The 18307-nt window shown below is 41.6% G+C and overlaps 1 long non-coding RNA gene across 1 annotated transcript; it reads left to right on the top strand.

The window, feature by feature from the left end:
- The first annotated feature begins 1709 nt into the window (after window positions 1-1709).
- On the top strand, window positions 1710-10177 carry LOC137200037 (uncharacterized). The gene is made up of 3 exons (XR_010931903.1): window positions 1710-1879; window positions 2015-2051; window positions 3183-10177. It is a non-coding gene; the product is annotated as an uncharacterized lncRNA (long non-coding RNA).
- Window positions 10178-18307: the final 8130 nt, after the last annotated feature.

Raw genomic sequence — 18307 nt, 5'->3', positions numbered from 1 at the left:
AATACAGATACAAATACAAATACTGGGCCCTCTGCACATCCCTAGTTCACACATGTATCTGGATGAAAACTGGAAGATAACGCAGGTCTGTGCAGCTGTCATTTCATATTACTTGACCGGCAGCCTTTAAATTAAAAATTCATAATAAACTTTGTAAAATATGAAAAACGTAGTCAAAAAAAATGGAGAAAAAAAATGCAAAACCCAGGAATCCTAGAGGCTGGAGAGAAATCTGAAATGGATGAGTAACTTTTCATTTAATAACAAAAGATCAGATCTGTGTGACAGTGAAGATCGTCATAGTAACAGCAAGTCTGTGCTCAGTGGACCATGTTGCAGTCACCACAGGACATGCCCAGACATGTGAGCTGACCCTGCTGCAGATCTAAGGATCCAGAAGGAATGTGAGATGTATGCATGTGTTGAGGAATGGGGTGACAGCGACGGCGGCTGGAGGACGGTGGCGGTGGTGGGTGGTGGTGGCGGTAGACGGTGCAGAGGTTCATCTATATAACTGTCGGTAGGTCGTCAAGTAGGTTTACGGAGGGACGGCTGGAGGGACGAGGAGGCGGGGCGGGGTTAAGTTACACCGCTTTAAATTATGTTAGCATGTTTGGTGTTTACAGGGATGCTTCGGTGACATCAAGTCTTCATTTTTTCATCAGTCCTCAAACACACACACACACACACAACACATAGAGGAGTAAATGTAGACACTGAGGTCTTCAGGGACATTTGGGAATGACATTTGTAATGAGTCCTATAAAAAGGGCTTTTAAATCTTTTACTTCAACACTTTAAAATCAAATTCTATTTGCAGTAAAAATGTACTGAGTTATTCAAAGCTAAAGCAGAAGTGTTTAGCTTCACTCTCAGGTGGAAACTGTTTCAAGCTCCAGTTTTTTATGTTTCCATATAGTCTCATTTGAAGAAAGAAAAGAAGAATATAAGAAAGGAAGCAAATGGCAGAAGGAAGGATACGAGATAAGAAATAAGGAGAAAAGAAAGGATACAGGAAGGAAGGAAAGGATGAAAAGAAAGTAGGACGTAGAATCTAAATAAGGAAAAAGAAAAAGAAGTTCATTAGAAAGGGAAGAAAGGGAAGAGGGAAAGAAACGGTTAAATCTGCACGGAGCTGCATTTTTCAAAATCTGATCATCTGCGTACATCTTCACGCAAAAAAGGGAATTTCTCTCCCATGTAGCCGAGCTTGTGTCGGCTCAATCGGTCGTGTTCTGGCACCAAACAGACCAAATAGGAGCCGACTCCTATCAGACTTAACTAGAATGTGGAGCTGTGGACATGACATGTTGAAAAAGTGAGAAGTCTGCACATGAAACTCAGACCAGTTTCATTCATTCATTCATGGTACGCTGTTGTTAGGCTAAAGAGTTTAGTATGCTTGAAAGGCAGAAGTGTGTAATACCTGGCCTTACACACTCAAACACAGGAAAAAAAAAAAAAAAAAAAAGTCATGTTCTCCTCTTGGCTGCATCCCAGCTCTGTGCCTTTCGCACGTCTTCATAGTCTCAAAGTGATGAATGGGGATCAGCACACTTTCTCCTCGAAGGCATTTGAAGGTGTTGAACTCAAAACGTGCCGGAAGTAGTCCAAGTAGTCCAAAGAATGAAAGGAAAGAGAGCTCGAGAAAGAAGTTCAAACCTGCCTCGCAGTACTTTCACATCTGGCTGTCAGACAAGGTCTTTTGTTATAAGCATACTTACTATAGGCCTTAAGACATTCTGGCTACCTGGGCTGCATTTTAATATTGTTGATTTTGTTTTGATGCCACACAAACTGAGGCTGTGTTACGATGGAGGACAACAAGACACGATGATAAAGAAGCTGGACCCATGAGCAGCAAAAGGAACTTGTTCAGGTTTGATCACATAATAATAACAAAAGGTCGTATATGTTTCTGTTCAAAGACGGTCTCTGACATCGGATGTGAGCCACATTGACACACTTTCCCACTCTCATCCACTGACTTCTGGTTTTGGTCTAATGTTCACAGACTTCTGATGCTGATGGAGCTCAGGCTCAAAACATGGGTATGTTATAAACTCCTGACATGCTGACCTTTCAGAAACGTTCAAATGAAATTTAAAGCCCTAAACTTAGAAAAAAACAGGACATGAAATAAGTTGGATCAATACATTATAGGTCAAAAAGAGGCGAAAAGAGAACAGCATACTGTTTGGTAAATCCCAGGCTTCATAAACTCCGGGCTGCAGAGGTGTGTCACACAGCTGAAGTGGCCCCCCGGGGCAGTTTGGGCTTACCGACCGGCACTGCCTGTGCCTGCCTGCCTGCCCGACGTGCATTCAGCTCTGCGTTACAGCCTCCTGTCAGCCAGCTTTCGCTCTCAGGTTACAAAATGCTCGATTAACAGACGATTACCAAAATGCTTAATTTATAGTAATCCCCTCTCAAGAAAAAATGTCACGTCAGAAACAAACTAACCCCCGAAGCTGCAAGTTCTGCAAGACTGATTTCAAGGTGAAGTGTACACTGTTAATACCAATAACAGTCATTTGAAGATGTATCCATCAATTTTAAAGCGCCTCTGCTATATGATTAAACGGTTTAATAAGCTGCTTCTCCTTCGAGATGCAGCCTCGTCCGTCCCGCCGCAGTTGCAGAGCAATTTGTTTGAACGGGGGCAGTGAAATAAAAATCCACGATTATGGTTATCAGCAGCTGGAGAGCTTAACTTTTATGACAGAGCTGGACATTTGGATGTATTTACACCTCCCAGACTTGTGTTTTTGGTCAGCCTCTCTCCGTCTGCACCTGCTGACTGTGTTTCCCTCCGTGACGCCGCTGTCGCCAGTAATCATAACCTCTTGTGAACAAGCATAAACAGACATTAAACCCGCTGCCACTCCAGCCTGCACTTATGAGATCGAGCTTGGACGCAGATTTGCCCCCGTATAGATCCCCCCCCCCCCCCTCCTGAGTGTACAGTAATTAGAGAGATCAGCTCACCACAGTGGAAGTTCACCAGACTTTTACGCTTGCTTTAAGTTGCTGTCTATAGCTCCCCCAGGTGGAAAAGCATGTTAATGAAATCATTAAAAAAAAAAAAAAGCCCTGATTAAAAGTAAAGTCGGCAAAGCATGATGAAAGACGACTGTTGGCTTTTATTTGTGAAATAATTTTAGATTATTTTTATGTTGCAGTGATTGAAGCTGCGCGTTCTGTGTGAGCGGCACTCGGCTTTACGTGTGGCCTCACGTAGAGGTCAGGAGGTCATCGGCCTTTGACTGAGACGTCGAGCGGCAGACAGCCAGTCTCACCCCCTCAGTTCACCTCTTGTTGCTTCCAGCTGATTTACAAAGTGTGAAACGAGGAGGAAAAAAAAGTGGAGTCTGTAGAGCTGAAGGAGACAAAGAGGAGAAACCCAGAAAAGACCAATAACATATTCATCATCATGTTATAATGTCTTGTTTGTCACCTGTGTTGGTGGATGTGTTCTGGCCAGTTGATTGGACGCTGAAGCTTCATATTAGCTTCAGATAAACTTTTAAATACATTTCTGCACAGAAGGAGGACTGTGGATTTTGTCCTCCATCACTTCCATTGTAAGGTCATTATGAAGGGATCTTCTAATGGTCAGTATGAACAGGAGGAATGATTACAGCAAGAAAAACAGGTTTCACTGCTCATTTGGGCTCCTGACTGTTGTTTTAGGACAGACTTGAAAAAAGTCTGGCTGAGGATACAAGATGGAAATTTGCCTTTCAAGGCTTTTAGACAATTATTTATATCTGGAAACATCTGTTTACACAATAGCTTAGAAACTGTCATCGATGTCTGTGGTGTTTTGTTTTTCAGTTATATTGAAATGATAGAAGCTTTAACACTAGATGTTTAATCTCAGGGACCCTTTACAGAACAGGGCATTGGGTGTCATCTTACTTTTACCCAAAAAACAAACAAAACAAACAAAGAAAAAAAACAGCAATTGATCAAATCACCAAAAATGAACTGCCACACAGTGAACCTGGTTGCAGTCTTGCATTGGAGTGAATAAGTTTTGACTGCATAACATGTGTTTCAGATGACAGAAATTCTTTAAAAATTGCACATAAAAAATTTAGTGTGCAATCTTTGCTTAAGTTTGGTCTATTTACCTATAAAAAAAAGCTTAATTGATAAATAATGATGTAATAAATTAATAAAAACAAATAAATGTACATTTATTATATTTATAATAATATAAATAATGTAATAATATGGTATTATATGCAGCTTCACTGTGGTGTAATATCTCCTGCCAGTATTACACAATAACTGCTGCTCCACTGCTTCATTAGAAGTGTTGTAAATAACGTCATGTCTCTCAGACTTTCCAACTTTTTAAGATTTAATTTAATTTGCACATTTGTTTCTTTTTTCCTGACTGAGTGAACTGCACACAAATATTCACACACATGTAATCAATAAAGAAAATTCACACAAAAACACAAAAGTTGACACAAATTCTGGATTATTCAATTATCACCTGGTGAGTCACCAGCCTGTTTGATCTATCTACTCCCACTTCACCTCACCTCGCCCCTCCCTGCTGTGTCGCCTGTGATTGAAGATGTGTGTGTGTATGTGTGTGTGCGCGTCTCCTTTGAACTTCGCCCTAATAGGTGGCCGGGCTGCACGTCGGCCGAGCTTCAAACCCGGTTGTGTGTGGCCCCCGAGTGGCCGACCTGAGGGCTCGAGTTTGTTTAGCTGCTGTTCAAGTGCTCTTAAATGGAGATGTCTGCTGCAGTGTGTGTGTGTGTGTGTGTGTGTGTGTGTGTGTGTGTGTGTGTGTGTGTGTGTGTGTGTGTGGTGGGGGGGGAGATGGTTGGTGGCAGACCACGGGGTGATGAATGGCTTGTCTCTCCCCTCCTCCCCTCCCCTCCCACCTCCCTCACTTTGCCCATTTGCAGCTGATCACCTGTTCTTTGGTCACAGGGAGGGGGGCCTGTGGGTTCAGAGGTGTGTGTGTGTGTGTGTGTGTGTGTGTGTGTGTGTGTGAGTGTCGGGGCACAGTAGATGTTATTGATTTTCTCCTGTTGTGTTAGTGGAAGCTGGTGTGTGTCTGTGTGTTCTTTTTAGCTTGTGTGCGGGAACACATTAAGTTTGACACCTCTGAACGTCGTTTCTTTGACGGTTAAAATGAAGTTTTAATGGACAGGAAATGTTTTATATCAACTGGGATCCTCACAGTTATAAAACCCTGGATGTGAGTGAGTGAGAGAGAGCAGAAATAGAGATGTGAATATGTGTGTCAGAGTGACAACGAGTGTGTGAAAGACTGAGAGAAGCGAAGAGACAGTGTGTGTGTGTGTGTGTGTGTGTGTGTGTGTGTGTGTGTTACAGTGACTTGTGTTTTCTTTGCCGTCTTGCATGTTTGGCATTTTTTCTGGCTTCAGGCATGACAACTGTGTTAGCTGGAAATAATTAGCCTGTAAAACAACCACTGAAATGTCAAAACAGATGCTGATGTACATTTAATAACCTACTTAAAAGCTGCACCGATCAATTTTTTTTTTTTTTTTAAACATAATATATAATAGTGGAAAAACATGATGGTGTAACGTGATGCAGTGATGAATCCATCGAGGATTATCACCTGACTGCGGTTCCCTTCGGCTCTACGGAGCGTTTTAGCTGCTTTCCGTTTTGATTTTAGGGTCAAGAGTTAACGCTCATCTAGGGGCAGCGCTTGCATAATGTTGTTTGCAGCGGGACCATCTGATTAATCCACTGTACGCTTGAGTTCTGCATGAGCCTCAAACTCAACCTCGGCTGAACCCGCCTGATGCTGCAACTACTGATAGTTGAGGTTTCTCTCAGCATATTATCTGTGTATTTAAGATACATAAAATAGCTTTACATCATATATTGGGGTTACTGGACTGGAGATTGTACCGTACAGAAGTGTGTGAGATTACTCCGGTTACAGTCAGTGTGTTTGTTTTCAGTGGAGCAGCTGCAGGATTTGTCTCTGAATGACATCACCAGACGCAGTCCTGGTTCTGTCTGCAGATATTTCAAAATTCCCAGATCATAGGCCATCATCATTATTAAAAGATTGGTTGTAGATCACAGGAGTTGTAGGTGACTTGTGTTTTAAGTTGGATTTTCCCTTTAATCCTCTTAAGGCGTGCACTTTAGAAACAGCTGTAACACTTATGATCCTGAGCGCTTTGTTTGTATTCATCCTTTCCGACTTCCAGCAAAAAAAAAAAGGGGGAGAATTTCAGCTTCTTTGTTGTTTGGGGGGGGGGAGGGGGGGGGCTTCACAAGAAATTAAATCTTGTGTGTGATGGTAGAGAACCTCTTCACAGAGACCTAAAAAAAAAAAAAAAGCATAGCACAGCCACATATAATGCTGACACACAATACCGTATCATCTCAACCCTCCATTGTCCCGGCCAGAGTAAGGCGATTCTGCTTGTCATCTTTGGCAACAAAAGCTACCAGCTGCCTTTGTGGAGCCAACAAGCGTCGTTATTCAGCCCCACAAATGCATCAGTCAACTTTAGACGGCAGCGGGTTGAAAAATCTCTATAGGTTGAGTGAAATGATGTTCTCCTGTGGTAGCTGAAGAGGCCCGCGAGGCAGGTTTCCTGGCAGTTAGACGTGGGTGTTGTTGTACATGTCTGTATCAGAAGAATGATTCACATTCACATTCACATTCCTGTCTGCTGGTTGCTTTTTATTATTGGCAACCGAGACATTTAATCAAATTAGACTGTTGTAATCGTTTCAAGTCTCTCGGTGGCTGCTGAGAGGGGTAAAATAGGGAAAAGGTTTCTGTTAGACTATGAAACTATTATGTGAAACTATTTTCTCAATAATGTACGTTACATCAGTACAACTCCATGTGGGAAAACTGGCACCACTACACTGTCATCTTGGGACCTGCTATGTTCTGTAATTTCCAAGCAATACTATTGTCTTGTCAAGTTCTTGATGGAAACACCCCCCCACAAAGACCTGGGCTTGAATTCCCAGTAGCGATAACTTTAGCTTGATTACGTGTTTGTTCCAGTGTAGGAGGGTTTTTACCCTGTTGCCACAATAGTGACTGGTTGGTCGGGGTACTTGCATGTTGTTACTTGAGCGAGAGAAATGAAAGACTATGCATTGCACTCAAATGGCAACTACCATGAGGAAGTAATTTACAGTGCAACGCCACTGACGGCTGCTAGATGCCGGCTCCAAAAAATTCAACTAAATCAATCATTTTTTTTGACAAGTCATCGTTGGTCTCAATCTCTAAATTCAGGCCCTCTAATAAATGTGCTGGTGGTCATTTTGGAAAAGATTTGATGACTTATGGTGGCTTTGATGTCTGTCCTGTGGGTGTTCATTGACAGTTGGCTCACCTGCTGCTCTCCCCGGCTCCGGGACTCGCATACTCAGACTTTCAGAGCTTCTGTTTTAATAATAAACTGATATTTCTCCAGACATGCAAGTCTACTTTTGAAGCCAGGACCTTCCAAATAAAGAATGTGGGGCGTTGCCTTTCACGCCCTGGAAACACACCCCTGCTACTTCAGACCCAAGCTAACGCTAGCTTACTGGGAGCGCTGCGCACTTGGGGCTAACGTTAGCTACTTTAGTTAAATTGTGCTAACAGCGCAGGTATCGTAATCAAAGTAACATTAAACTTTGTGAAATATTGCGACAAAAATCTTATTAACCAAAGTTAAAATGCACATTTATTAGAGGGCCTGAATTTAGAGATTGAGACCAGAATGACTCGTTGAAAAAAAAGATTAACTTAGTATCTCTAGAGAGAAGTTGAGGCCTTTTTGAATGGGAGTCAGTTGGAGCTGCTGTCAGCGGCTGTCAGTGGCTTCAGCCTCAAACCGTGATAGTTGTCACAACTATCACAAGACAAGAAATGTGCACTTTTCAATATTTAACCAAAAACCACATTCTTAATCTTGTTAATCCTAACCAAGTGTTTTTGTTGCCGAAACCCTAACCACACGCAGATGCAAACTCAGATATCCAGTGTCAGACTTGTGCTATTTGTATGCTCACCATCCACCCAGATACAGAAACACAAAACCAACTGGACTGGAAAAAATATTGGCTGTTCCATCAATAATAATAATATAATCCAGGCAGTAAACATATTTGGCGGAACAGTTCTGGTAGAGCACTCACCAACAATAAAACTTGTGGTTTTTATTATGAGCTTTGATTTAAAGTAGTGAACATCGTGATTTTGACGTGTTGAAAGCGGCATCAGGTGTGACACCCAGCGTCACTCAGGTCTCGTGTTTCTGGGTCTCTGTTAAACACACAGCATGCATGTTGGGATTATCTTGTGATCTGCAGAGCAACGCCGGGCAGCTTTGTGCTGTACAGGAAGTGTGTAAAGATATCCAGACGCTTCCCCGTATCCTGGGGGCTGTAAACCACATAAAGGAGAGAAAAGAATACCGCCAGCGCCGGAAATCCTGCAATCACAGACAGGTGGGGTGACAATGACTGTCCTCCCTCCCTCCCTCCCTCCCTCGCTCTCTCCCTCCTTCCCTCTGTCTCTCCCTCATCCATCACTTCTTACCCCCCTCCTTATCTCCAATCACACTCTCTCCTGCTTCATTTAGTCTCTTTCTGTTCCTCTTCTTACCTTTCTTTCATCTTCTTTCCTTTTCCTCTAAGTCTCTTACCTCCTTTAATTTTTCTCTCTTCTTTACTTTCTCTCACCTGCTTATCTTTTCCTCTCATATTTACATTTTCACCTCCATATTTGTTCCCCTCTTCCTATTCTCTTCTATTCCAAGCAAACATCAATGTAAGCAATGCACAATATCTAGTATTTTTTTTTAAAATGGCTTTGCAGATGGAAGGAAATACATTCAACATGTTTATTAGACCTTAAAGCAGCTATAGTCAATATTTTTTATAACAATGCATGAAATGTCAGTGTGTAATGTGTTGGTCGCAGCTCCCCTTGGCTTTACGGAGCTTTAAAGCGAGTTTCATTCTTCATTCTCATTGTTTAGCTGTCTGGCTGCAACTTTACTGTTGTGGTTCACTCTCAGTGCTCTCATAGTGTCATTTTGGGCCGCAGCAGGCAGCTGTTTTCAGAGGAAAACCTCTAAAAACCCACTGCTCAACACCAAATAGCAAACAGACACAGTTAGCTGTAGACTAGCTGGTGAACATAGTGGAGCATTTAGCAGCTAAAGAGCCAGATATTTCCCTCAGGAGTTGGTAGAGAGCAAAAACAGAGCTAAAAGAGAGTGAATATGTCAATGTTGTTTAGACACTACTTGTCTCTGCTGCCCCCAAGTGGCCAAAAAATGGGTAATGCAGGTTTGAGGATGCACAGAAAGCCGTTTATTGAGAGACATTGACTGTAAACATGAATTTTTTTGTTATGTTTGTGTGTAAGGTCTTTACTACTTGCTTCCTCTTTCATCTACCTGCCCTCATTTTTATCTTTTTCACCCTCCCTCTCTCTCTCTCCTCTCGCCTCCTTACTCACATGTCACCTCCTCGTTTCCAATCTCCTTATCTCTCCTCCTATCTGTGTCGCATCCCTCCTTCCTCTCGGCCTCCTTCTCTCCGTCTCTCCCCGCGTATCTGTTACAGCATCTCTCTGTTATTTTGGTTTTGTTTCCCGTCGTTGCGTAATCGCTGTCACCCCGGGGCCAGCTCCGCCACCAGCCGCTCGCTCGCTCGGGCTCAGTTGATTGACGGTGGGAAGCGAAGAGAGAGCGTTTATTTTGATTCCTTGCCTTGTCTTATCTGGCGGGACGTGTAATTATCTCCTCAGAATAAGAAGTTTTGTGGAAGGAAATGGCTTTTGTAGAGGTTGAAGTGACAGCAGAGATGATAGACAGCAGAGATGGATTGTGTGTTTCTGTTTCTGTTGCAGATATAATGTGTAATCATGTTTTTGTGTGTGTGTGTAAGGACAATTCTGTTCTAACAAATTTCTCACACTGGCAGTTTTAATATCCTGCTGCCACAACAAGGTTGTTTCAAGTAGATATAAAGACGAGTGTGAGGTGATGAAAACACACTATTGTAAACATGCAGGTCTGTGGCTTCTGATTGCTTTTTTTAGGAGCTTCTGTTGTCATAAAACTGGTTCATGTAACAATTTTCTGATCATAGAAGAGATTTTTAGCCTTCACATAGTAACTGTACCACTAGCCATGTCTAGACATTCAGAACTTCTTTTGTATATGCAGTTGTAAATTGCTTGATTCAATTAGATGAATGCCTCCTGCTTCTGAGATCTGATTATAAACTTTGCCCTGATGCCACCTGTAACCAGCACTGTAGTGAAGGTCTGGTTAGGTTTAGAAGTACTCATGCCCATAGAGTACACATACCAATTCAGTGAACAAAACATTAATTTTACATTAAGTTTAGTTGGGCAGGTTGGGACCTTGCATGGTAGCCCCTGTGCCCATTCAGTGTATGAATGAGTGTGAATGGGTGAATGTGATTTATAGTGTAAAAAGCGATTTGAGTGGTTGGAAGACTAGAAAGGTGCAATACAAGTACAGTCCATTTACCGTTTAATATATTGAATCTCTTTTTTTTTTCAGATTAATGCAGGATAATTCTTGTGTTTTTTCGAACAAGGAGACTATCTGTACCATCTGCTTGGATCACTCTTGAATTTTGTTTGTGCATATAGAAAATTATACAAAAATTGGTGAGTGCTCGTAAATTGTCTTAAATTACTAGTATGTGCCACAAATAAATCTGTTTATATGAGTGGTTGAGGCCCCGTTTATTCTCTTACAGGTTGTTTCTTTCATTCAACATACTCCATAAAAACAGCAGCACTGGCCCTTCGGTTCTTGTCGTTCAGATGATGCCTGTTGTCTTTGACAAGCAAAGCCGAAAGTTGAGTGACATTGTGATAACTTTGTAAAATCTCTTATGCAGGAGGTCTGGATGGACGGTTGGACGTTCAAAGTGTCTCAAGTTGTCCTCGACTGACAGTCAGCAACCGTTTCTTTTACCCGTGAAGGTGATCTTTTCCTAACCTTGATAAAGTCATTTTAACCGATCAAACTTCACCAAACTTTAACCAGAGAGCTGGCAGATCATAAACAGTCATGTGAGTTGTTTTCGATCATGTCGAGCGCTGACAGTCGACCCATTTTGTCATGTAAGCGTAGCAACTCGCTGCGGCAGCAATGTTTAGAGCTAGTTTAGTCATTTTTAAGCGTCCTGTTGCATCAGACGGCAGCCTCTGGGCTCTTGGTGGCATTTTGACCCGACAAGCAGTCTTGTGGTTGTCTGGCTGTGTCTGAGAAGTGTGTGTGTGTGTGTGTGTGTGTGTGTGTGTGTGTGTGAGGGAGTTCAACAGGTGACGCTGAAGCACCAGAGCAGACTGGGAAGCAGAAGGGGGGCTGTGACAGTGTATGTTATGTGTCCTTCTGTGATTACAAGTTGATGAAACCATGTTATGTCTTTGATTGTAGAGTGTTAAATCGGGCGTTCTTTCACTGTCTGAGTGTCACGTCTGCGTGTATTTGTGGTAATGTTTGCACTGCCTGCTCACTGGGTGCATGTATATTTTTCAAAAAGTGACTGCATGTGTGTTTGTTCCAGGAAACACATTTCTCTCGTTGGCGAGTGTGTGTCAGTGTGAGTCAGGGGGGTCAGCCTGAATGATGACTCGACAGCCATGTGACTGACAGCAGCACAAACTCCCGGGAGTGTGCCGAGGGGCGACGGATACCTCTGAAAGTCGATCCCATTGTCTCATCTTCAGTGTCCTTTACTGCATTTTCAGTTGTTGTATAAGAAGGGGAGGGCAGAGGATCGGTGGGGGGGGGGGGGGTTGTACAATTTAATAAGACTGTTTTCACAGTTGTTTCTCTTCTCCTGGAGACAGTCTGCCACCGTCAACCTCACCGTCATCCCGGGGCTGAAGGTCATGGCATCCTGGTCGCAGGATTCCTGTTCCGCATTAGTAATCCTCAAAGTAGCATCCAGAAAAATCTTTATGTCCATACCTGTCCTCCTAGAAATTACATTTATATGGATTGTTCATAGAAAATGTTTTATCGAATGAAGCGCTACATTTATGTACCGCGATGAAGTCAGGAGGTGGTCGGGGTGGATGGCGGTGAACAAAATGCACATGACATCTTCACATCTTTGGTTTAAGTCAGTGATAGATGCTGATGTCTCGTGCTTCAAGTCTGTAAACCAAGACCATGATCTTTCCCTAAAGTGCTGCCAGTACCTAAACATAGCTATAAAAAAGTTTAATAAACCGTAGGCGATTCAGTATGAAAGGATATTGGGAAAAAACTAAAATTGTATTAATTTGGACTATTTCCTTCATATGTTCAGTGTGAACATTTTTGCAACTTGCCAAATATGTTAATTAACAGAATGAGTTTTTCTGAAAAAAAAAAACACATTTGCTGTTGAAATGTATTAGATGAGTATGTATATGTCATATCTAAGAGACAGGGTTGAAATGTGACATTAAATGCTTGGTGTCAGTGGATCTTTTCTGATACCAGTACTTGACTTTAACATTCAAATTTAGAAAAAAAACTTGTGGTTAAGATTATACAGTCCAAAAAACTCAGCAGAGCATGTTCTTTTCCTTCATGAATGAAACTTACTTTACCTTCTCTGTGAGCGTAATGCTGTGGTCATGTGAATGTTAAAGGACGTCTCGGTTAAAACTGGATCAGAATCAGGTTGAGAAACAGACGTCTAGGAGACATAAGCACAGTTTCAACAGCATCACAATGACTATATTTCAATGTGAAGCAGGTCCAAAATACACATTGAATTGAACAGTCATTGCTGGTGTAACAGTTATTTACAACCTAAACATTTACAGTTTGTGACCTTATATAACCGAGTTTTAATCTGGATGATCGGCAAATCAGCGAATAATTGTTTTCCTGTTTGGCGGAGAGATAATCTAAGCGCAAAAGGTCGACTCACTAATATCGAAGCTTTCAACCGTATCTCATGGTTATTCAGCGAGTAGAGCTGGCTCAGGCATGTGTGTATTTGACGTGATGTGGTTGGAAATGGGAGGCCCATGTGAAGGGCTGACATTGATGAATATGAGGGGGGATTTTGGAGTATGATTTGTGCTTAAGGTTGATGATAAGTTTGTGAGTTTTGGATGTCTTGAGCTGCAGATTATTGTCAGGTAACTGCTTGATTAACGTCTGGGGATAAGCTTAGAAAAACTACTGTTAGAACTTCTTAAATTCAGGCAGAAACTGATGACTTTTCCTGGTTACATAGTTGTGACTGATGCAAAGTAAACTGAATATATTTTGAGGTCTAGTTGTTACAGCTGTCTATTCTTTCTTTTTTTTTGGGAAAAGCTTTAGAGTCAACACTGATAAACATAAAGTCTGATACCAACGCGAGGCGGACGGGTATCACAATCGACGGAGTGACTGAATGTGTTTGAAATGTAGCGCACCACACGCTCCGCAGGCGCTCAGTTTTACTGCGCTAAAGTGCCTTTTAAGCGCATTTTCACAAATAACTTCACCACATCTAGTGTCTTTAAGAGCCGACACTCATTCCAGCTTGATTTATTGATCGAGGCAGTCTTTTTTAGAAACAGCTGTAATTTTTTTCTAATGCAGTAATTACTCTCATGTGGTTATCCTTCCATGTCCAAAAAAACCTCCCGAGGGTTTTTTTTTTTTTTTAATCTGCGTGCCAAGATATGATGTAGTCGTTCGCAGAGAGTCAGGCAGGGACGACAGGCGAGAGACGAGACACAAGACAATGTGGAGACACTCTGGCTTTCACAGCGGCACCAGGCCTGTCAAATCTGCTTTTTCCATCCACCACTACTGTTAATAAAACTCAAATGTTGGGGGATTTTTATTGACTTTGGTGTAAATCAGACCTCTCCTGCATCAGTCAGCTTTCACTACTTGGCAGCCCGAGTAGGTTTTTAGAGCTCTAAGAGAGTGATGCTTTTGAAATTCCAGGACCAGTGGGTGTTTTTACAGCCATGTATGTATTGACATATACGGTCTCTCTCAAAATAGAAATACTATGAGTCTGTTTCCTGCTAAGAGTCGTAAATAAATGAGTCTCCTACACTTCCTTGTAAACATTCAATTAGATGACATTATCCCAAAAAAGTTATTGGTTTCAGTGATTGCTCTGACATGATTGCTGTTCTAAATGAAAATTTTGGTCTCCCACACTGGCCGCATTAGTTGACAAATGAATTTCTAACACTTGTGAGGAAAATCATTACCCTGACATCATGACATTTGTAGCGTAAGATCAAGAACGTTGATATTGGACGAATCTGAAGCTTTCTACCACAGTATGATTGAGGTTATGGAAAGATTATTGTTATGGTTATAAAAAAACTGGCAAACATTCATTTCAGGTATGTGACACAATGTGAGTTCCAGTCTCCCGTATGTCACTGCAATCTATCACTAAACTTAAGCAAAGTGCTTTTGTTGCCTAACTACACACTGGATGTGTCATTCAAAAATAAGTTGCAAAACAAACAAACATTACAAAATGAACAGTCATGATTTGTGAGTTCAACTTTCTGCAGACTTTTGCAGTGTGTGTGTGTGTGTGTGTGTGTGTGTGTGTGATTCCCCCCTCCCCCCCAAAAAAAGGTCACCAGATGTGTATCCACTATGACGTGAGGATGATTGTATCGTCCAGGTCAGATCTGCAAAAATTTTGTGAGAGAATTCGATGGTGTGAGATTAACGCCAGAAAAATGAATCAACACAGTTTGTCAAAAGTGAGGATTTGCTGCTTTCAGGTTTTAGACTTGTCACTGGAAAAGCAATTTCAACACATTGCCACGGGCAGCGGATACACTATTTTTCACTGTTTTCTAACATTTTTATAAGCCACGTTATTCAATTGGAGAAAAAAAACAGATTAATCGATAATGACATATATTATCAGTTGCAGCCCTGATCTAGATGTAAACATATCTGAACACTGTCTGGTACTTTTTTTTTTTTTTTTGCATGTCTCAAGAGTTTTGGCTGCTTTAAAGATTACATGCAAGATCTGAAAAGTTGCAGTGTGTGTTTTTTTTAGAAGACGTAGGCGTAGCTGCAGCTCTGCCCCTGATGAAGACGTCATCTACGATGAATGTGATATTGTAGGCAGATTGAAGGGTGTGTGTGATCCTCGCTCTCAGGCCTCAAGGGCTCGAGAGAGAGACGAGAGAAGAGAGAGAGAGAAGACTCGGCCGCGGATAAAACCGCCACCAGCAAATTAGACGGCAGAGAGAAGCGCGATTATTTCTCAAAAGTGTGAAAAGAGTCGATAGTTTATCTTTCCATCGCCGCCTCGACTGGATGCTCGTTAAGGCGTCACTCAGCTCACCTTTAGAGTTTGACTTCAGGCTTGTGAGGCGCAGGTTGTAGCCTGTAAGGTTGAGATTTCTGGATTAAAATATATAAAAAACCGACAAGAAAATCTCACCTCAAGGTCATTTTGGTAGGTGTTTTGCAGCTTTTGATTGCATGATCCTCATCAGCAGACAGAGTGAAGTTGACTTCTCATCCTCGATACTTGGGCATTCGCTGATGAAGGTCATGTGATACTGTATGACCGAAGCTACTAAATGGACCTCGCAGTGAGATCTCGAATCAAAAAAGATACTTTGGTTTCATCAAAATATCAGGTTGTATTTCTCTTCTTCAGATGTTACGACACGCCTTTTGAAAAAAAACAGCCCCTTTTTATGTAATTAAACTTTGAAATTATATATAATATGCATATAAAAATAGGTTTAAAACCACTTAAAGATGCCTACATTTTTCATTTCAGATCAGATCTTATGTATTTTGGGATTTCGAGTAAATACTAAATGAGGAAAGAGTAAATATAGAGCGACTTGAGACTCTTTTAGCAACTGCTGGTTTTAAATGCCTGCTGTTTTATTTTCATTTTTCTTATGTAAATGTAGTTGTACTCCCATTTGCTTCCAGTTAAACCATAGAATTGTCGAGTGAGTTTGTGAGTTTGTTTTAGGAAATCCAATGAGGCCGACGACACGAGCCAAATCTGACCCACAGCCTCAAGCTTTTCTGTTTCACAATTTTATGGACACGCAATTGAAGCCATCACTCCACACACTCACACACACACACACACACACACACACACACACACATAGAGCCAAGAAAGCACACACACACACCAACTGTCCCTCATTCTGTGTTTCCATTGGTCGGTGAAGCCAAAATGACCACAGATTAGATAGCTGCCTATAAACAACTTCTCCTCTCACGACGTCTGAGGAAAACTTGATGTGGGGAGACAAAAAAGCGAAATGTCATTATTGGACACATGCACACACACTCTCCCCTGTGTGGTGTGACTTTAACAGCATTGACACAACACTCCAGTGACACAGCTCCGTTTGACCTGCTGTGACCTCCCCACTGTTGAACTCACGGACCTTTCTGGCCTCTTGTCAGCAGCGACAGAGCCGGAGCCGAAAACCCCGCCCAGCTGACTGTCAGCCGTACGGGACAGCGACCATAACGACGCCTGCGGCTCACCCACTCGGCACAGCGAGGTCACGGAGGCATGTGTGTAGCTTGGCACCGCCGGACCGCATAATAGGCTAATCACTGTAAAACAAACACACCGACTTACCCCCGACCCCCCCACATACACACACACACACACACACACACACACACCCAGCCCCCTCCCTGACATGATTTAGGAGATTGTGGTGTACGATGGAGGCAAACTGGCATTAAATTTGAAGAGGAAAACAGTATTTATACTTGATTCTCTGCACACACGTTTCCTGTAGTTAACTCAGCTCTTCACCACTACTACTGGATGTGAGCAGAAACTGAAGAGATGGTTTAGTATCAGTGAATTAACAGGTTTCAGCTTTTAAAATATCACTCTATGACTTTCTGGCACCATTTCCTGTGTAAAATTGCTTTGTTAAATTATTAAAAAATAACATTTCTTTCCAATTTTTACAAATGCATAATAAAAAAAAAAGCATGTATTTGCTTTCAAAGTAAGTCTGCCCTTCATGACAAAATAGATCATTTGTCAGCGCCGTTCAGAACAGAACGTGCTGTTTCAAAAATAATTCATATGAACGTTGATCTCCCACCTCTTTGGTTAGAGTCTGTTTTGATTTGGGGAAACTTAAACTACTCGGTTAAGGTTAGGAAAATATGGCGGTCGTCGTTAAAAGAAACCAACCAGACTCTCCGACCGCAAGAGGTTGCTTGTCAGGAAAATATAGTCATAGGTCATTTTAAAGGTGTCCTATGGAGTGTTCATGTAAACAAACAAAGTTTCTGTTTATATTCAGTGTTTCTCTCCAAAAAATATATATTGTGCGTATCCTTGATATCTAACAAATGTTATGAATGTGTGTCCTTTCTCATAAAAACATTTGCAAAGCTGATATTTTTTTGTTTATTAGCTAGCTAGTCTTCTTCCGTGCATTTTTTTTTTGGGTATCTTAACGCATTATTTCCTCATATGATCAGTGGAATAATGTGAATGCATCAGTAGGAATATGTATCGCATCACCCGCATGCACATGAACGCACCACAAAAAAAGTCAAAATCTCCACATGGTACCTTTAAATGTAAAAGTAAAAAGCACAGACTTCTATATCTACATGTGTTAATTAAGTATGTAGTATATATTACTGCAGTTTTCTTACTGCCTGTGAATACTGTGAATGTGAGCAGCTGCATGAAATGTGTCTGACTGTGTGATGTTGCAGATGAAGTGTGAACTGAGTTAATGAATGACCCCATTTACACTTACGGCTATCTGATCTCCAAAAAAAAAAAAATGCATCTGAGAGGCTAGAAGACTAATTGTGTTGAAATTAAATTAAAGTCAGATGTTGAAAAGATGTAAATTCATCTGTTTCTCGCATACGTAATCTCAGCTTTGTGATCCGGGCCAACGGAGAGACACATATATGTGGTTAAATGTAGACCAAAATGTAATCTGTGTTTTATCCAGATATGAGACGTGAAATGACAAATATAAATGCGGTCTAACATGGTGTGCTGAAAACAAATTTATCTGAGTAACCCTGGTTTTGTGGTTTATTAAAGTGACAGCGAAATGATGAGTCTTTGACTTTCTCCAAAAGTCGTGTCATGCTCCGCGAGAAAATGATGACACACACTCAAAAATGATGAAATCGAGTCAAAGAGCCTCCGCAAAGAGAAACCAGATTTGCTATCAAAGTTAGTTTTCATGGCGGGGATGTGAAGAGCTGCTGCTGTTAAAAGCCCCAAATCAAAACTTAAGACTGCACTAAAA

The sequence above is a fragment of the Thunnus thynnus genome, chromosome 16 (genome assembly GCF_963924715.1).
Source record: "Thunnus thynnus chromosome 16, fThuThy2.1, whole genome shotgun sequence".
Lineage (NCBI taxonomy): Eukaryota > Metazoa > Chordata > Actinopteri > Scombriformes > Scombridae > Thunnus > Thunnus thynnus.
The sequence above is the reverse complement of the archived record's forward strand: the minus strand, read 5'-3'. Positions and strand labels throughout refer to the sequence as shown.